The sequence below is a fragment of the Peromyscus eremicus genome, chromosome 10 (assembly GCF_949786415.1).
Source record: "Peromyscus eremicus chromosome 10, PerEre_H2_v1, whole genome shotgun sequence".
In the NCBI taxonomy this organism is placed as follows: Eukaryota; Metazoa; Chordata; class Mammalia; order Rodentia; family Cricetidae; genus Peromyscus; species Peromyscus eremicus.
In genome coordinates this window covers 53,343,716-53,365,872 of record NC_081426.1, presented here as the reverse complement: position 1 = coordinate 53,365,872, position 22,157 = coordinate 53,343,716, and the positions used below count along the sequence as shown (strand labels likewise).

Genomic DNA, 22,157 nt, shown 5'->3' with positions numbered 1-22,157 from the left:
GTTGTTCCTAGAATCTTCCTGCAAACATTTTGTTTAACTGAGCATATTCTGCTCTTAGTTGGACCAAAAACAGAAAACTGCCACAGAGACTTGCTGTAGGCGGAACATCATTTCAAGTCATCATTTTGGGTGCCACATTTTCATTTGCCCACACCTTCAGTTATGGCAATAAATGTATTTTGCCTCTCTCCCAAGGCCTATACATAAAATCAGATTAATGAAAGGAAGAACATGATGTTGTTAGAGACAGAAGGATTCAATTCTGCATTGAGAATTCTCTTTTATGTTGAGGAAAATAAATTAAAGAGTGTACTTACAGACTAGAGAAAATAAAACACAGAACAATAATGTAAAAAAAAAAAAAAGAAGCAACAAAATACCTGCTGGGGCTGGAAAGATGGCTCAGTGGTTAAAAGCACTTGTTATACTTCCACAGGACTGGGGCTCTGTTTCCACCACCCTCGTTGGGAAACTTACAACCAGTCATAATCCCAGTGTCAAGGAATCCAAAGCCTTCTTCTGTTCTCTCAGGAACTTAATGCACATGTTACACACACATACATGAACTGTATGAGGTCCTCTTTAAAAGCAACATGTATTATTTTTAACCGCTCAGTCATCTCTCCAGCCTCCAGCAAATGAACCTTTTGAAAATGCTTTTCACTTAAATTATATCCTAAGATAATGTGGATATAGTTACTAAAAGTATTTTCCATATATTTTACATATTTGTGTTAGTATTTATATTTACGATAAATGTGTTGCATTTAAGATTGTTTGTTGGAAAAGTTGTAAGAAGTCACTTAATAGATGAGTGAGTGATATATAATTTTTACTCTTTGAAGTTATAGCTATTACTCCTGACATCCTATTTTATTTTGAGGATAAACAGTTTCAAAACAATCTCCAAATCTCTCAAAGATGAAATAACTCAATTCCCAAGGCACAAGGCGATATATAAATACAGTCATTTTGTTATTGTTATTATGTTTTCTTATTAGTTCTTGGGAAGTAATAAAGTCCTAAATGCTTTGAATATAATTATGTGGTGAAAACTGTATATAAACTATAACAACTTAACCATATACTCAGTCAACATAAATATGAATATATAATTATTTCTAGTAGAGTTTGATAAATCTCAATCTACTTGAACCTAGTTATACCATTAAGTAAAGATTAGTTAGCAACTTGATTATTTTTTTCTACTTTCTTCCTCATAAATTATCAAATTCTGATAACTAAACTGATGACTTAATATCATGTGCTATTTCATTATAGTTTAAATTTTTAAGCAGCAAAGTAATCACTTTCATTGCAACAATTTGACTTTTGGAGAGAATTTTATTCATTTCATCATATACAGAACTGGAAAATTAATTTTATGTTTTTATTAAACAAAATTTATTTAATATTGACTGAGGAAGAGGTGCTCCACTTGACTCTATATGCAGTTTAAGTGGGGATTAGTATAATATCTTAGAAATTGTCTACTTTCTCAAAAGTCACAATGATGAACAATTGGTCCCTAGGATGGTATTACCAGATGGTGGTATCTATTGGGAGTTAGTAAGTCATTTCATCAGTTTTTCTATCTGGCTTTAACATGAGAGGTTTTTCTCACCCATAATCTCTGGTTATGGTGGGATATCATACAACAGATTGAAAACTAATGGGTCCATAAGAACTTGGGCTGACTTTTAAACGTGAGCCCCCAAAACCCCCTCTCTTCTTTGAATAACTTAGCTCTCTCAGGTGTTTCATTATAATAAAAGGAACCTGGCTAACAAAACAAGTATTTCCATTATAAAGTATAATTACAAAATGCTCTCCAGATCTTGGCTCATTCCACTTGTGTTATTAATAGTTTATGTGGTAGGAAGCCCAAGGCTAATAGTTATGTGCTCAATACATTTTTTTTTTCAAGAAGCCAAATGTTATTTTCCTTCCTTAATTTTAAAATAGTTGCTTTTTTCTCTCCTGAGTGACATCACTGTGGCTTTATAAGATGGATATCACAGCTCTAAAATCAAACTCACCCTAAGATGAAGAATTAGAAGTGAAAAACTCATCAAAAATCTTTCCTCTTCTTCTATGGTTTTTCATTTAAAATAAAAGAAAATTATTTCATTTCCAAAACAAAACTGTATGTTTTAATTTTATTTAGCTTATTTTCATATAATTTCATTTAACATGGCAGTGGTGGTGGTGGTGGTGTGTGTATACAGGTCAGTGTGCTGTATGTGTGAGTGTATGTTCACCTATGTATAAAGCTGTACCTACACACACACACACACACACACACACACACACACACACACGAGCACATACACACACAATGTAGAAGCTAGATGAATCTTTGGTATGCCTACTCAGTAGATGTCCACTTCTTTTGATACAAAGTCTCTCACTGGGTGGTAGGACTCTTCAAATAAGCTTGACTTCCTGGAAGGAGAACATCAGGGGTCTTCTGGTTTCTGTCTACCCAGTATTAGGATTACAAAAACATTCCACATCAGGCTTTTTAAAAAAAGTGCTAGGGATTGACCTCAGACTCTCATGCTTGTGTGGAAAGAACTTTACCAAATGAATTATCTCCCACTTAAATTTACTTGAGTTTTATTAGCCAAAGTTACATTGGCCAGAGCTAGCTAGAAAAAAAAAAAGAAAAATAATAGGATATTGATTAGGTTTTGATGTGGAGATATGAAATTTCATTGGAATTTATCAGTCTAAGAGGAAAAGTAATGAAGTTGAATGGATCTTCATTTAAATAAAATTGGTACTGAAATATTTAGATAAAATTACTAAATCAGAAGTATCAATTATATTTTATTCAATTAGTATCAACTTAGTAAATATTTGGTATTTATTCTATGCTTTAGTATTGTGATAATTTTTTTAAGAAAATATCTCCTGATTTCCAAAAGACTGAACTTTTGGAAAACTTCCCAGTAAAGTTAATAGTATACTTTGAGATCATTTAAAACTATGCTCCCGGACTGCTATCCTACTGTAGATTTGGGCTTTTGAAGTTAAACTGATTGTGTCAGAACAATATAACCTTCTATATCCTAGCTATCCCATACAATATGTTTTGCAAACTAAGCTTGTGCAAAGCTTTATTCTTAACATATGTACTGTTCCATGCACCTTATCAAGAGTAACAAATGTGTGTATGTGTAAATTGTGCTTGAAATTATTGAAATCAGCAATAGGCTGATAACATTATACAACACATTCCCCATAAATGTTGAGGCAGCCTTCAGATATATAGCTTGATAGGATCCTTGCTGTCCTAAGTGCTCTGTAAGTTGGAGTCAAAAAGTAATCTATTCCCTTATAAAATGATGTTTAAGTTTTCTGTAAAGAATTTTTCATCCTTTTTTCATGTCATGCTTTCTGTGTTCTTGAATCAATACATTGCAAAGCCCTTTTAGACAGACAAAGACAGGAATAACAGACAGACTACAGACAGACTAGTAACCACAAACTACAGAAAGATGGAAGACCCTGGGGAAATAAGGTGAGAACTCAAATTTGGGCTCTCTCTTGGTCAAATTACTCCAAGAACAGAGTGCTTTGCTTTTTCCTTGATGGAATATCAACACATTTTGATGCTTCTGAAGTTGTCTTTAATGTATTAACCAACACTATATTAGTTGAGCTGTACTAAGTGTTTGAAACACAATACTAAATCATTTAGAATTTCATCTCACCATGATGACAAAGAGAACATACAAAACAACAAAGGCAGAACATTGCATAGAAGCAAATGATAGGAAGATTAATAGGCATTTCACTAAATTTTAGCGACTCAAGGATGAGGCCTTGTGAATTTTTTTCCATCTACCTAGGCTTGTCAAGTGATGTGGTCATTATAGAGGTCCTGTTTATTAAAATTAATATTATGATCCTATGATCTCACAGCTAGATTCTTGAGCTCCTGGATTTTAATAATCTTCCTACTATCTCTTTTATAATGCTTTCTGAATCTTAACCATAGGGTTTGCATCATAGATGTAGCAATCAGGGCTTGGCTCTGTACAGTTATTTATTCTCTGTATTTTGACCAGTTGTTTTCTGTAGTAGCCTTAATTTGCTGCACAAAGAGACTTACTTGGTGATGAAGAAGAACTACACTTACCTTTACTTACAAGAATAATTATTTAGAATAAATAAAAATTATAGTGAGTGGTTGATGAAGAAAGAGAATTAGTTTGCTTAATGGCTCAAACTCATGATAGATTATCCACTCTCAAATGGTCATCCCTAAAGGCATATTCATATGTGTAATACTAAACAAACTAAGTAGGTTGTACATATATACATACACTACTCACTATGATATTGTCATAAAAATCATTAAATATAAGAGGCATTTCATTTAGAAAGGAAAGATATAAGCTTCACTTCTCCAAAAGTATGATGTATAGCCTTAAATATGCGATTAGAAGGACGAGAGCTTGAGGCTTCTATGCAAATTTGGGCACTTGAGAGAAAGGTAGCATCAGGCTGGGGTGATGGCTCAGCAGTTAAGGTTAAAAGGATAAGATAACACGGGTTACTTCACTCAAAGATCCTTTGTTGTTCTGCTACTTTTACTAACTCTGATGACAGCAGCTGTATGAGTAAGAGAACGTGTGTGTGCGTGTGTGTGTGTGTGTGTGTGTGTGTGTGTGTGTGTGTGTGTGTGTGAGATGCAGTCACATGCTTACTAGATATAGTGATAACAAGGAAAACAGTTGGTAAACTTACTTGGCAAGGTGATAACTTAAAGTTATTCCAGAATTATTAGGCCTTGCATGGGATTTAAGCACAAGAACTTGGTTTAGCTTTGTGATTTATAAAGACCTTATGTGCTCCAGAAAAGATTATTTTGAAAACAAGCAGGGATACATAAAGGAAAAAAAAGGACTTAATTAGTTATATAATAGTAAACTATACAATAGTTACAGTGATAACCTCCTGAGGTGTGCAGGATGATGAACACATTCAAGGGCAAAAGATAAGCTTCCTATCAGGAATAGTGGTATGGTCCATTGAGTCTAAACAGAGAAATACTAAGAAGTTGGGTCTACAGATTAGAATTTAAGGAACATGGTCTTGATTAAAGAATTAGATTTGCTAATATTCAGTACACAGAATATAATTGGATTCAGAAGAGTATGTGAAAGTGGTCAGAGTGATGTGCCGAGTAAGAAGAGAAACTAAATTAGAACCCAGAGGACTGACAGCATGTGAAAGGCGGTGCGGGGAAACTCATCCATCATTCCTTCTGGCTATAATGTTACTGAAATATGGCAGAAAGCAGGCTCTTGGATAATCATCCTATCTCTTGTCAAAGGGAAATTGAATGAGAAAGATAAATTGACAAATTGTGAGGCCAAATGACAGTGATTAAGTAGTGGCCATGCAGGGAAGTGCTTGATCCAATTACTTACTGTATACAGGGGTAGAGTGACCTTTTGAATGAGACTGCAGTAGAATGGCCTACATTTGAAAGCTCTCTTTTCCTCAGACTTCACAAAGATGAAGGAAGGGTTTCAATACTTTAGTGTAAAGCAGAGCATACTTGCTATCAGACATAAAATAACTACTGATCAAAGGATTCAAAATTGTACTATTTTAGATGTATTCCTCTAAGTTGATGAAATGCTCTTATTCTGAGATGGTATTGTTTAGCCACTTAAATGTACAAATTACTTGCCTAGGCTTTTCAAAAGGTGAAGAAATGACCTTTTTTTTACATTACTGTATTTTCTTTTCTTCCTTTAAATTTTGATTCTTAGTTTTTAAATTATTCCTTGAGAATTTCATATATTTTCAACATATTCTTTCTGTACCCCAGATCCTTCCACATTCCCATCTCCTCTGTACCTACCCAACTCTATGTTATTGCTCTCTTAGTAAAAGAAAGAAAGAAAAAAAGGAACAAAAGAAGAAAGATAATGAAAGAATGTGGAGCCCATAGCTTATGGTGGGACACCTTGTAAAGCCTTGACACAGGGGAAGGGGCTTGGACCTGCCTCAGCTGGATGGGAAGGCTTTGCTGACTCCCCATGGGAGGCCATACCTTTTTCGAGGAGGGGATTGGGGGTGAAGAATGCTGAAGGGGGAGCAGGAGGAGAGATGGGGGAGATCTGTGGTTGGTATGTGGAATGAATAAAAAAATTTCTTAATAAAAACAAGAAAAAGAAAAAGGAAGAATGTGAAGCATAATTTATTCTGAAGCATGGGGGCTGCTCTATGGTTAATATGTCTATTTTCATGTCATTGAATGAAACGGTTTTCCCTCTCCCAGCAGCTATTTTTGCCAATAGTTTCTTGGCTAAGGGTGGGACATTATGCCCAATTCCTTTCCTTTATGCTGAGATTTTTGTCTAGCTTAAGCATGTGCAGGTCTTGTGTATGCTGTCAGTCTCTGTGAATTCATACGTACGTCTACCCTGTTGTGTCCAGAAAGTGTAGTGGTATTGTGTTCCCGAAAATATTGTGCACACTAATAAACTAATCTGGGGTCACAGAACAGAACAGCCACAATATTAAACATAGAGGATAGGCAGTTGTAGCATATGCCTTTAATCCTAGCATTCCAGATACAGAGATCTACCTGGATCTCTGTGTGTTCAAGGATACAGCCAAGCATGGTGACTCATGCCTTTAATCCCAAGAAGTGAGCCTTTAATCCCAGGGAGTGATGACAGAAAGCAGAAAGACATATAGGCATGAAAAGCAGAAAGTAGTAGTATTTGGCTTGTTAAACTTCAGGCTTTGAAGCAACAGTTCAGCTGAGAGCCATTCGGATGAGGACTCAGAAACTTCCAGTCTGAGGAAATAGGATCAGCTGAGGAATTGGCAAAGTGAGGTAGCTGTGGCTTGTTCTGTTTCTCTGATCTTCCAGCATTCACCCCAGTAACTGCCCTGAGGTTTGATTTTATTAACAAGACTCTTTAAGATTCATGCAATAAGAAAGTGCTTTCTTACAAAATCATCCCACACCTCTACCTCTCGTCATCTTTCTGTGTCCTCTTCCACATAGATACTTGAGCTTGTGCAAACAGTGTGTTAAAGGCACCTCATTCAGGACTGAACTCTGTAAAGTCTCTCACCCTCAGCATGGTGTCCAGTTGTGGATTTTTGTGTTAGTTGTCATCTGCTGTAAAAAGAAGCTTCTCTGCTGAGGGCTGAATGGTGCATTTATCTATATTCATGGCAAAAGGTCATTAGAATGCTTTTATTAATATGGTTGTTTAGTAGATTAATAGTAGTAGGCTTTCTCCTGGGCTCACAACTATTTAGTCTCAGGATTAGTCCTCTTAACAGTATCAGGTATGGGTTTCATCTCACAAAGTGGGCACTAAATTCAACAATAATAATTATAAAAATGATCTGTTACTCCTGTAACATCCATGCCAATATTAAACCAGTGGGTATATCTTGTAGGCAGGATGCTACAGTAGCTTGTCTGAAAGCAGTTTCTTGGAGATTTTATAGTAACAAAACAATGAAAATTATAAATCAAGGCATTTTAAGAATACATTGTTGGAAATGTTATGCTGGGAGTTATAACAGACAAAAAATCTCAACTGAGGATGTCAGATATTATCTGATAACATTTTTACCACTTTCATTGGTGAAGAGGTAGGGTTTCATTAAGTTAATATATTCCAAAAGTTTTTATTTATTCTAGAATGCTGTTAGGTCTGACAATACAGAGGTGATCCTTAGTGACTTTTTACGTGGCTAACGAGAGCACCATATAAATTTTAATTACAGTATGATCAGCAATATTTCAAACTCTCCATAGTCATTGAAGTTTTTGTCTTTTTGTCACAAACTTATGCAGATAGGTTTTTGGTTTGTTTGTTTGTTTATGAATTCTCTTTTTCAGGAAAGTTAGTGATGTTTCCCTAAGCTTAGTTTCCAATCATAAGAGCCATTGGTCCTATAGATCTCGTTTATGAAGTGGTTTCATTTTCCCCATGCACTCAGAAAAATATTAGTCTTCATAATTTAAAACATAAAAGGAAGTGGAAAGTTTGTCACATGGGCAAAGGGAAAAGGAACCAGGCTGGTCATTGGTAAGAACCCTCTGCTAGGAACATGTGCAATTCAGGACTGCTGAGAATAAAGAAATAATGAAGATTTGTGATAGCTCATAAAATCTAGGACACAAAAAGGAGGCTTAAAAAATTAATTTGGGCCTGAGGTGATGACTTGGTCAATAAAGTGCTGGTTGATCATGCATGGGAATCTAATTCAATCCTATGTCACTTTCTGAAAAGGTGAGGACCGTAGAACTAGAAGAGGTGGGGTTGAAAGATTCCCCAAGGCCTGTTCCGCCAGCCAGTCTAATTGAAATAGTGAGGACTGTATTGGGTGGCATTGTCTCAAAGGAAAACAAAATTGTAGGAAATGAAAATGTTGGAGCACCATTGAAGAAAAGACCCAAAATGCTGGCTGGCATTTACACATAGGCATGTATATATCACAAAAACATAAATACGTAAGTACATGCATTTTTTTCTTTACATTTTTCTATCCTTGAATTTATGGTCTTATAAACATTCTTGAAATATAATTTTGAAATACAAACATGCAGTGATAAGTAATGAAATACGAAAACAAAAGAGTTAAAATCAAACCTCTTCTGTCTTACTTGGCCCATATATATATTACAGAAATCAAATACATAAGAACTCAAGGCATGAAGACTATCTAAAGCAATTAGCATCTATTTCAAGCTTCTGGACCATTTAAGCAGACTATGTAATTGTAGACTATTTTCTGTGGATTTGCTCATGAAGAGAGCAGAAAATTGCCCTGCATTTCATGAGACATGTTTCTTTGCCTTTATATTAATGGGAAACAGTAAAATTCAAACCAGTGTTTGTAAAACAGACACTTTCCAAGTTGTCTAGTGAAATCTAACACAAAGTAGAGGTAGCAGGAAAAGACATGAAAGAGTTATGTTAGAAACATTTGGAATCACAGGCTTTTGAGAAGGCTCAGCAGTTTAGAAAAATAACTGGGAAGGCTGAATTTAAACACTGATTATGATCCTATTATGATTTTGTGAATATAAAATCATGATTCCCTGAATTCCAATTTATCTGATTTCTTTAATGAATATATACTAAAACAAAGACCAAGCAAAAGAGAGGATATTTCATTTTATCTTATTTGTTTTCATGTTTCTGTGCTTACAACTGAATGAATATATTTCAAAATATTTCAAGAGTTTTTAAAAGCCTATAAAATTCAAGGGACAGAAAAATGTCCAGAAAAAAATGTCAACATATTATAAGTGAATATAAAATTCTATAATTTTGAATACCTCCCAATGCCAAAAAAATGTAATAGGACATTTTAAAAGTAAATCCAATTGTTAACAAAATACAAACAAACAAACAAACTAATGCTAAAGTATGGAAAAATACTTAAATAATGTTTCTGAATATAAATTACATTAATGAAGGTGCTATGGAAACTTGATGGCAAGAAAAGACGCAGACATTGATTTCATAATCATGAACTCATAGCATCTGTTGTTGCCTATACAAGGCCTACACAGAATACTGGCATAGTTGTGAAAGATGATCTTTGGGCTTAATGCCATACTGAGGAGGAATTCGCAGTGGATAGCTGCCGGAGGAGTGAGAATCATACTTTATTGAGGTTATGGCTACTGGTAGGTGTCCCATTCCTCAGTGAATGGAAACACACACCCATGCACACATGGTCAGGACTAACGGAACTTTAATGGGTTTTCAAAAATTATGAATTTTGGAGGAATGTATGTTGTGGAAACATGAGGAGAATTAGAAAGGGAATGAGGGAATGGGGAGTGGGTTGAGGGGGAAGGCTCGGGGGCCAGGAGGAGGGAAGGATCAGTGGTTGGTATGTAAAATAAATAAAAAATTTCTTAGTGAAAAACATTTCACTCTAAAAAAAAAAAAGAAAGGGGCATAGAAGGTAGGATAGATATGATTGTGTTTCATTATATACATGCATGTATGGAATTCTCAAATGAAAAAGAAAGAAGTATAAAGATATGGAACTTCTAAGGGGTTAATGGACAAACAGATTGGTGGGCTGAGTAACTGCCAGGAATGGTATTGTTACAAACATTTGTAGGCTGGTTGGATCCAGGAAGCTCCTGATATAGGAAAATAGAAGCAGTGTGGCTTCCTAAACTAAGGACAGTTCAATATCATCTTCAGGCTGCCAAGATCCAGGAGGCTCTTGAAAATGGAGGCCGAAAGATGGTGTAACTAAGAGAAGAGAAGCTGCCCCCCTTACAAGAACACATCAATTTCTGTGGTTGAATAAAACCCTGAAACTGCAGGAGAACACACATGCAGATAGAATCTTCCACCCCAAGAACTTCCTATGCCCATACAATCCGCAGCCTCCTGTGACCCAGATGCTTGGCCCATATTCCTCTGTAGGGACTGCTGACCCTCATTGTTCTGATTGAATGACAGTCTGCTCCTGGTAGTTTATTATTTCTTTTATTTCTGATTTGCTTAGATCAGTCTCAATCTAACAACTTCAAAAGTCTTCAAAATATAAAGGGCTTTTGATAGATTTCAAATGCTATCAAATATACCATGGACATGTTGTTATTGTAATCTATTAAAATACAATCTGCTAGTAAAACTATTTTAGTTGGAAAGACATATTGTCTACCTTGACAGTGATGTTTTTCCTAGTTTACTAAGAAAAGAAGCCTCCATTTAGTAAGAAAATGTTATGAGCTACAATTTACAGCTTACTGTTTCAATACATAATAGATAATCTTCAAAAACATTATAAAATGTTTAAGGGTATATATTAAATATATATATATATATATATATATATATATATATATATATATAAAGTCAAGTTCTCTTTTTATAAGGTTATGTTTATAGGTAAATTACTCCCAACATTTAAAGTTTTATTCTGTAGTATACAAGTAAAAATATGTATTTATTGAGAGTCTGTTCCTAGGACTCTCAAGGAATATCTGGATTGAAGATATGAAAATAATTCTTTAGGTTATTCAAAGTCAAGTCAGGTTAATGAAGTGAAAAGAACAAAAATAATACAGTTGCAAAAAAGCAGGGTATACAGTCTCTGAGTCAGCTTGTAAAAATGCAAACCGCTTAAACCATTAGGGGGAAAATAACCCAGCCCATTCAAGGGCCAGGTGAAGCTTGTGTTTAGTGCAAAATAGACCCTGGGGTGATGACAGAAGGCAAATTCTATAAGAGTTTGCAATGCACGTCTGCAACTGCAATGAATAAGCTCTTTTGTGATCTGCAGAAGTGGAAAGTTGTTCAGGAGTAGGGATTTGATCACGCTGTTTACAGCCAGAAGAACAAAACAACCTGAAGCATTCACTCTCACTACCAGCTAAGAAATAATTCATTGTGCTATATTCTAATAAGTTCATCCTTGCTATTAATAACATTAACAAACATTTAGGAAAGCAAAATAAAATGTCTGTCAAATTTAATTAGCAGAGTTTATAATCATCTTTTAATTATAAGAAATATAAGTGCCACACAATAAAGAATAGTTTTACATGGTGCAAATGAAGAGGTCAGATTTTACATAAAAAGAAAAAAAATACAAGTAATTTGAATGTGAAAAATTTTAACATTCTCCAAGAATGTAGAATAATTCTGTATAATTTAATCTATACTTCTAACCATTACTCTCCATGTGTGCATTTAAATTGATGTCTATGTATTTCTATTCATATATTTTATCACTTGTGTGTGTGTGTATGTGTGTGTGTGTGTGTGTGTGTGGGTTTGTGTGCGTGTGCACACACATGTGTATGGCACAGCATTCCTATGGAGGTCAGAGGATAACTTGTAAGAGCAGGTTGTTTTCTTCCACCTGTGTGTCCATGATATCATACTGAGATCATGAGACCCAGTGGCAAGTACCTTTAGCTGCTGATACACCTAATTAGCCCTGGACACTTTTGGTGTTCTTATATTTGCATAGTACTTACTTCATTTTCCTTTTAGATTATATATATATATAACTCTATTTATCTCTATACAATTCTTATTTTTGAGTCAGAAGTTGAAAATTGAATTACTTTTCATGCCCAAATCATCCGAAATGTGCTCATGGGGATTAGGGTTTTCCTTTACATTGAGGTTCTGAGAAGGAATTTTTTTCCTGTTTTATTCTATATTTCACTTTTTTTTATAGGATGTCAGCCCACAGTTCTGAAGGCTTGTATAAATTGAGATCAGCTGTAGAAATACCAGAACTTATCTATGTGGAATGACATTGTATTGAACAGTATTTAACATTCTATATAAGTTATTATTTTTTTCATGATTCAATGAGCTTAAAACATTTAATCTTCAAAAAAGTAAAAAATCAGAAGTGTCATTTGATGATACTTTATACTTATAAAAAGAGAAATGGGAAAAATATCAAGGAGAATAAAGTATGAATATATAAAAAAGAGAAATGGGTTCACATGACACTGAGACAGGAAAATTCTTTATTGAGATAAAACATCACTCTAGAGTTACACCTTCCTGTACCTAGAAAGAAGATTATACAAAAAGACAGAATATCTGGGGACAGGAGTTTGAAAATTATGTAGGTAATTAAGGGTTCCAGAGTAGTGTTTTTGTTACTGTTGTGGCCATTTGGGATTTTGGTTTAGGATTTGTGGATGGTTATCAATGAGAGTTCTCTCAAGGTAAACAAAGGCTCACCCTCCCAGAAAGAAACATGGCATTGTAGCCATCACACATGGGAAGTATCACCTTTCCTAGTATTTTATACTCATCCTTAGTTTTATCCTATATGACCTTCCATTTTAAAAATGAGACCTAAATTTAAGTTCATGAATTTAGTGTAATTGATAATTCATAACTTTAAAATATGCTTTTCATAAATCACAATTTTAGGCACCATTTTATTACAAAGTAGTAAGTATACTACCTATTTGATTTGATAATATAAACCCAATAAAAGAAATATATCTTGCTGGGCGGTGGCAGGGCACGCCTTTAATCCCAGCACTCGGGAGGCAGAGGCAGGTGGATCTCTGTGACTTCAAGGCCAGCCTGGGCTAGAGAGTGAGATCCAGAACAGGCTCCAAAGCTACACAGAGAAACCCTGTCTCGAAAAACCAATATATACATACATACATATACATACATACATACACACACACACACACACACACACACACACACACACACATATATATGTAAATTTACTCTGTAGTTATTTTTCAGTTAAGGATAGACATGATTTCACGTAACCTCTCCTTTTTTCTGAAGAGTAAATTTAGAAAGATATTGAAGTTTTGTTCTTTTTTTTAAAATAAATTTATTTATTTATTTTACATCCCGGTCTCAGTTTCCCTTTGCTCCTCTCATCCTAATGGCTCCCCACAACCCCCACCCCTGTTCCCACCCACAATCCACTCCTCCTCCATTTCTGTTTAGGAAATATCAAGTCTCCTGTGAAAATCAACAAAACATGGCATATCAAGTTGCAGTAAGACTGAGCACATTCCCGTGTATTAAAGCTGGTCAAGGTTACCCAGTATGAGGAGCAGGGGCCCAAAAGCCAGTAAAAGAGTTGGAGACAGCCCCTGTTACCACTGTTAGGAATCCCAGAAGAGGACTAAGCTACACAACTGTAACATACATGCAGAGGGAGTAGGTCTGTCCCATTCAGGCTCCCTGGCTCTCCATTCAGTCTGTGTGAGACCCATGAACCAAGGTTAATTGATTCTGTGAGTTTTCTTGTGGTATCCTTAACCCCTCTGGCTCTTACAATCCTTTTTTTCCCTCTTCTGCAAATTCCCCAAACTCCACCTAATGTTTGGTTGTGTGTCTGAATATGCTTCCATCAGTTGAAGGCTGAAGGTTCTCTGATGACAACTGAGCTAGACCCATTTGATCCCAGGAGATGGCCAGTTCAGGCTATGTATCCACTACAGCTAGGAGCATGAGCTGGGATCATCCTTGTAGATTCCTGGGAAATTACCTGGTGCTAGGTTCTGACCTGACCCTGAAACGCCCTGCCTCCATTTCCAGTAGTCTCTTTCAATATTCTCTCCCACTGCCACCTCCCCCAAAGTTAATCGCTCATGTTCCCATTCCACTGTCCCTCATGTACTCAGAAAATCTCTTTTATTTTCCTTTCCCAAGGAGATCTGAGCACCTCCCTATGAGCCCTCTTGTTACCTAGTCTCTGTGGTCTGGGTTGTAGCAGAGTTACCATTCTTTAAAGAATATACCCTTTTGAGTGAGTATATACCATGTTTGTCATTCTTGGTCTGGGTTAACTCACTCAGAATGATTTTTTTCTATTTCTATTTGCCATCAAATTTCCTTGTGTCCTTGGTTTAAACAGCAGAGTAATACTTTGTTGTGTAGATGTGCTATATTTTCTTTATCCATTCCTTGGTTGAGGGACATCTAGGTTGTTTTCAGGTTCTGGCTATTGCAATAACATCTCCTATGAACATAGTTGAGTAAGTTTCCTTGAAGTATAATTGAGCATCCTTTGGGTACATGCTCAAGCTCAGTAAAGGTGGGTCTTACGGTAGATTGAATCCCAGTTTTTAAAGAAACCACCATACTGACTTCCGAAGTAGATCGAATCCCAGTTTTCTAAGAAATCACCATACTGACTTCCAAAGTGGCTGTACAATTTTTATTCCCACCAGCAATGGAGGATGGTTCCCCTTGTTGTACATCCTCTCCAGTATGAGGTGTCACTTGTGTTTTGATCTTAGTCATGCTGACAGGTATAAGATGGAATCTCAGAGTCATTTTGATCTGTATTTACCCTATGGCTAAAGTTGTTGAACATTTCCTAAAATATTTCTTGGTCATTTGAAATTCTTCTATTGAGAATTCTCTGTTTAAATCTGCACCCCATTTTTTATGTGAAATAATTAGTTTGTTAATGTCTATTTTTTTTTGTTTCTTTATATATTTTGGAAGTAAGCCCTCTGTCAAGATGTGGGGTTGGTGAAGATCTTATCCCATTCTGTAGGATTCCGTTTTGTCTTACTGATGGTGTTCTTTGCCTTACAGAATCATCTCAATCTCATGAACTTCCATTTATTAATTGTCAGTCAATGTCTGTGCTATTGGTGTTCTGTTAAGGAAGTTGTCTCCTGAGTCAGTGCATTCAAGATCATCTCCTGTTTTCTCTTCCATCAGGTTCAGTGATTCTGCATCTATGTTGAGGTATTTAATCCACTTGGATTTGAGTTTTGTGCAGAGTTATAGATATAGACTTATTTGCACTCTCACGAATTTGCGTGTCATCCTTGCGCAGGGGCCATGCTAATCTTCTCTGTATCGTTCCAATTTTAGTATATGTGCTGCCGAAGCGAGCACAAAGGGGTATATTACAACTGGGAGGTGGGTTTATGGATATTAGTTCTGTCATTTTCCACATTTTCTTTTCTTTTTTTTTTTTTTTTTTTTTTTTCAGAGCTAAGGACCGAACCCAGGGCCTTGTGCTTGCTAGGAAAGTGCTCTACCACTGAGCTAAATTCCCAACCCCTATTTGCACTCTCCTACACGCCTATATCCAATAAGATCAGCACCATTTGCTGAAGATGCTTTCTTTCTTGTTTTTCCCCATAGTTTAATTCTTTGTAGTAAACTATGTGTCCATAGGTGTGTGGTTTTACACCTGGGTATTTGATTTGATTCTATTGATCTTCATTTCTGTTTTTATGACAATACCACATGGTTACTACTATAGATCTGTATTAGAGCTTGAAACTAGGGATGGTGATACCTCCGAAAGTTCTTTTATTGTAGAGGACTGTTTTAGCCATCCCACTAGGATTGTTTTTAAAGTTCTGTAAAGAACTTTGTTGGAATTTTAATGGGGATTGCACTGAATCTGTAGATTGCTTTTGGTAAGTCTGCCATTTTTACTGTTACTTCTATTGACCCAAGAGCATGGGAGATTTTTCCAGCTTCTGAAATCTTCTCCAATTTCTTTCTTCAAAGACTTAAAGTTTTTTTCCATATAGATCTTTCAGTTTCTTGGATAGAGTTACATCAAGATATTTCATATTATTTCAAGCTACTGCAAAGAGTGTTGATTCTTTGATTTCTTTCCAGCCATTTATCATTTGTGTATAGGAGGAATACTGACTTTTTGAGTTATTCTTTTATACAGCCACTTAAAGTTTTTTAGCAGCTGTAGGAGTTCCCTGGTAGAGTTTTTGGGGTGGTTTATATCATCTGCAAATAATGATACTTTGATTTCATCCTTTCCAATTTGTATTCCCTTGATTTCTTTTAGTTGTCGTATTGCTCTAGAAAGAACTTCAAGTACTGTGTTGAATAGATACAGGAAAAGTTGACAACTTTTTTTGTTCTTGATTTTAATGGAATTGCTTTGATTTTCTCTTTAAACCCGAGAATACTTAATAAACAATTCTAAACGGAGCCAAAAACTGGTTCCTACTTCATATCTCATGTGGGCAGTGAGACACCACAAGATGTGGGCTTGAGCTACTCTATGGCTAGTTCCTGGCATTCAGGCTTGACCTGCAACATAGATGGAACAAGACTTTAAATGGTTTACAGGATGTGTAAAATTGTACATAAGCTTAAAAGAAAGAGGAAAAGGAGGATAGACAGTTATATAAAGAAATAATTTTAAAAATTAAAGTCTTTAAAGAGATAGTAAAGGTAATATAAAAAATAAGCCTTGTAAAGATAGATATTACACAGAGAATCTGGATTGTGTTGTCTGTGGGATTTTTAACTGCAGAAAGACATTTGACTGTAAAGGCTGCTAAATTAAACCAATGTATATATTTTAAATGTATCTTGATTTCAAAATTTGGGTCTAAGGATATGTTGCTTTGGAAAAGAGGCTCTGCTTTTGTTTCCACAGAAAGCAATAGGCTGGGGATTTGTTCCAGGTTAAGATGGACCAGGTTTGAAAAGCCAAGACCCCCTGAAAGGTCTCTGATGATACCATGGCCCAGATGATCCAACAGCCAGAATGGTTTAAAAGCAACTGGCTCAGACAATGCAACCTCACAGACTATTCCAGTCAACACTTGACCATAATTCTTAATTTTCTCAGGATCCCCATAAGAATACAGTGCCCTTTATCAGCAAGAAGTATCCTAGAAAACTATCCCCACATTCCCCCCCAAAATGGGTTATGTGTTTTTGTTTCGGTTGTTGGTTGCAAATTCTTATTGGTCATAGTCAATCTCTTTCTAAAAGAAGAAAGGGGGATATGGTATAGAAATATAGAATATAGATATGATAGGATAAAGGGTAAATTAATGAACCCACTTTTTCTTTTTGGTTTTTCAAGACAGGGTTTCTCTGTGTAGCTTTGAGCTTTTCCTGGAACTCGCTTGGTAGCCCAGGCTGGCCTCGAAGTCACAGAGATCTGCCTGCCTCTGTCCCCCGAGTGCTGGGACTAAAGTCGTGTGCCACTACCACCCGGCAGTAAACCTACTTTTAAAGAGCAACACATTCACAGCATACAGAGCAACATCACCCATCATCTCCATTTAATTTGATGTTGGCAATCAACTTGTTTTGTACTGCTTTTACTATGATTAGGTTTGTCTGTTGTATCCCTGCTCTCTCTAAGACTTTTATCATGAAGGGGTGTTGGATTTTGTCAAAGGCTTTTTCAGCATCTAATGAGATTATCATTTTTTTTCTTTCAGATTGTTTATATGTTAGACTACATTATCAAAAATATTCATATTAGTGTACACATATTTATACATATATATTATTATATATAGTCATAATAAATAATTGACGGAAAATTACTTTTATTATGATAGTTAAAAACCATGAAAACTATATAAACATATCCACACTTGCCCTTTTTTTACCTGTGAAACCAGATACTGTAATTTGATAGAAATATCATCTGAGTTGTTTAAAGGGTTACATTTAGAAAACAATTGCTGTTCTAAAAACTCATTGGTAAGAATTATGTTGACAAAAGAAAAGAATAAACACATGAATTTTAAAAATTAACTTTTATTCACATTTTAAATCCCTATCCTCAAAAGCTTATCTCAGTTAGAACTCAATTAGACACGTGCATAGAAATTGATTAAATATTTTACTGTAGCATTTATTACATGTTTTTCTTGCCATGACAGAGCACTGTTTGTTTAAACAAAGTCAAAATAACTAAAAATTATTTGTTCTAAATATTACCATGAAATTGTTAGTAATTTTTGAATTTTGTAAACCACTTGGTAGCAAAGCTGGCATGTGTCTGCATTCAAACACTAATAAAGGATATTTATATTTTCTTATTTTATTAAGTAAATAATGTCCCTAATTAAAAACATTTATCTATGAGCTAGATGTCATGGTGTATACCATTAGTCCCAGCAAATAGGAGACAGAGGCAGGCAGATCTCTGAATTCAAGGTCAGCATGGTCTACAGAGCAGGTGCCAGGAGAGTCAAGGACACACAGAGAAATTCTGTATCACAAAACAAAAGACAAAAAACAGAACATTTATAGAACATTGAAGGTACAATTTCTCCTGGAAGATAATGTCATTTATTTTTATAAATGTAGAGACAATTATGTATTCTGAGAATGATATCATTTAATGTCAGTGAAATATATTTGGTCAAATATCTCAAAATTGTTCAAATGCTTTGTCTCTTTGTAACACTGTGAATTTTGTAATATGAAAAATAACAGTATATTGTGTAATTAAAGATGACCACATTTCATTTTAGGTGGATTTACAGGGCAATTTCATTACATTTGAATACATTAAATTAAAAGAAAACATACAACTAAAATGAATTTACCACCAATCAATAACAAATGTGAGGAGCAAGAACAAATAGAGTTTCATCATTGTCTACACTCTGGCAGTGTTTATGCCCAGGATTATTGGCCACACATACCTACTTTTCCCCTAGTTTTGTGGATGGGTTCTCTTGTGGTTCTTGAGGTACCTTGTTTTGGGTGGAGATAGTTCTATAACTCATACAAAGGTACAGAAAGATTGCCAGTGGCCCTGAGATTTGTTTTGATGAGGTATGTTGTGGTAATATTGCGTTCCCCCAAAATATTGTGTACCCTAATAAACTTATCTGGGGTCAGAGAACAGAAAAGCCACTAGATATTTAGAATAGGCCGTGGTAGCACACGCCTTTAATCCTAGCATTCCAGAAGCAGAAATCCATGTGTTCAAGGGTACAGCCAAGCATGGTGACTCATGCCATTAATCCCAGAAAGCGAGCCTTTAATCCCAGGGGGTGGTAGTAGAAAGCAGAAAGGTATATAAGGCGTGAGGACCAGAAACCAGAGGCATTTTGCTGGTTAAGCATTTGGCTGGTTAAGCTTTTAGGCTTTGAGAAACAGTTTAGCTGAGACCCATTCTGATGAGGACACAGAAGCTTCCAGTCTGAGGAAACAAGATCAGCTGAGAAGTTGGCCAGGTGAGGTTAGCTGTGGCTTGTTCTAGTTCTCTGATCTATCAGTTCACCCCAATACCTGGCTCAGGTTTGATTTTATTAATAAGAACTTTTAAGATTCATGCTACAGTATGTTGTTCCTGAATGAGGTCTTATTGCACTTTATTCCCTTTTCTTTTTGAAAAATAATGTATGTATTATTTCATGTGAACATATGCATTTGTGCCTGCATGAGTTTATTTGTATCATGTTGTAAAGATACCATGGAAGCCAGAAAAGGGTGTTAGATCCCCTGGAATTGGAGTTACAGTAATTGTGAGACACTATACAGGTGCTTGAAGTCAAACATTGTCCTTGGAAAGACCACTACATGCTCTTAATTTCTGAGCCATCTCTCCAGCTCAAGCTCTCTTTTTCTTCGAACACAAATTTTTCAGGGAAAATTTTGTATGTGTACAAATTCAGACACTACATTACAATTAACTTTCTCTGTCTCATCTAAAACATTTACAAGGAGTGAAAAATGGAAATGTTTTCCACAAATACTTGTCTCAGTGATCATATGTGGAAGATTTGTTATACAAGAATCAAGGCAAACAAGCATGAAATGAACATTTGTTTAGCTGGTTGAAAATTTCTGGCTCTTCAAATTCTGAGTCCCCTCTTATGGAGTCTCCTCTTACATAGTTATGGTAAGGTCATTTATTAGATGAATAACATTCATTTTAAAGCTTTCATCACATCATGCTCTGTTGTTTCTTAAATTCAATGTTGCTCTGATTAATAAAGAAATAAATAAACATCTGTGGTGGTAAAGGTATACATGAATTGGTTTTGCATCTCTGGTCCCCTCAATCTCTGCCATATTGCTCTGAACTAAATATGCAGAGTTTTACAGTAAATATCAAAAGAATATAGTACTGCATCTCACTTTGCTGTCTCCTTACAACAAGCAATAGCACTGTTCTTTGAGTAACATTTTTTTCTAAATAAGAGCATCATGAGATGTATAAGAACTTCCACCTAGGCAGCTGAAAATGATTACTAAGCAATCAAGAAAAAAATTGGGGGGGGTGAAAACACACTTTTAAATGTTTTTTCTCATATTTATTCATTCTTTGAGAATTTCATACAATATATTTTGATTATAATCATCCTTTACCCAACTATCTATCTCCTTTTTCCTACCCTCTACTTTTCTGAAATTTCAAACCTATCACATACAGTGTATGCTGCCTATTTACTCTTTGACATGTGACTTTCTGCTCAAAAATGGTCTATCCACCAGTGATCATTCTCCTAAAGAATTGACTTTGCCTTTCCCAGGGGCTTTCAATTGCTAGTAGATCCTTTGGAATGAATGGGACTTAGTTCATACTTCTGGTAATACTTTCCAAGATGGGATTGTTCTGGTATGAGCTTGCGCAGGATTTATGAATGGCATCATAACAGCTATCGAGTTCATAACTCTAATTAGCTTGCTGCTTCTGGAAAATGATTTTCTTGTAGTCATACACCAATTCTGTCTCCCACAATCTTTCCACCACTTCTTCTGCAATGATCCTTGAGATTGGAAAGAGGGGATGTGTTATAGATGTTGTATTTAGGGCTGAGTTATCTGCTGTTATTCTTTGAATATTGACTAGTTGTGGATATCTGTGTTAGTCTACAGTAATAAAATATACTTCTTTGATATTGGTTGTCTTATGTACTAACTCCATGGATGTAACAATACAACATTAGAAACTAGTTTACTAAATAATAATTTAACAGAGTATCAGAAGTAGGTTCTCTCCTAGGGCCTATGACTCATCTTGCTCCAGAGTTTTGGGCCTGATAATAGTGTCAGATATGTGTTTCAACTCATTGAAATTGACTTATATCAAATCAGAATGTGGTTGGTTGTTTCAATTACCTCTTATATCAGAAATGTTGAATATCCTTTATTGCTTTAATAAATGTTTAGGCATTTAATTAATCCATAGTCTTTTTGGTTGCTTTCAAGCATTTACATATAATTGATTTGATAGATATTGAGCCACTATAATATGAATAAAATGTTATTTACTTTTGTAATTCAAAACAATCTTAGTCACTTCCCAATTCTGATCACAAAAGTCTAAAATTTCTTTTGTTATTCTGAAATTCATGGGAATTTCCCCAACACCAGGCTTCTCCCTGACCCCATTATGTTTCCCTCTAACATGATATCTCAAAGAACCACTTTCGTGCTGAATAGAATATTCTTTGAATTGTTTTTAGTATATAAGCCATTGCTTCTTTGTGCTACTGGTTTATGGTTGTATAAATCTTGCTACATGAGAGGCAACAGGAATGTTTACTAAAACAACTGTTCCCTTAACCTTATGCTTAGTGTAAAATATGATGGTTTGTTAAAAAAAAAATGTTTACTTTGTTTTTCTCACACATATGTTATCTCATGGAATTTTGAAATTATCTTTAAAAAATCAAAACTTGCTATCTGTATTAGCTTAAAAACACCATTTTATGTGTGTATACATCCCACACTTTCTATACAGGTGTGATTTCTATGGCATTACGCTGAACCAAAACTGCACTTTAAAAGCAAAATGGGAGCTACTTTGGGTATTTTAGATGATACACTGTCTGCCAGGACAACTGATCTCTGTAGAGTCAATCATGCTAACATAATAACATAAACATAAGCTAACACTGTGAT

The 22,157-nt window shown here is 35.3% G+C and overlaps 1 non-coding gene across 1 annotated transcript; it reads right to left on the bottom strand.

Moving 5' to 3' along the window:
- Window positions 1-15,291: 15,291 nt before the first annotated feature.
- On the bottom strand, window positions 15,292-15,398 carry LOC131921354 (U6 spliceosomal RNA). Its single transcript, XR_009381973.1, has one exon. It is a non-coding gene; the product is annotated as a U6 spliceosomal RNA (small nuclear RNA).
- Window positions 15,399-22,157: the final 6,759 nt, after the last annotated feature.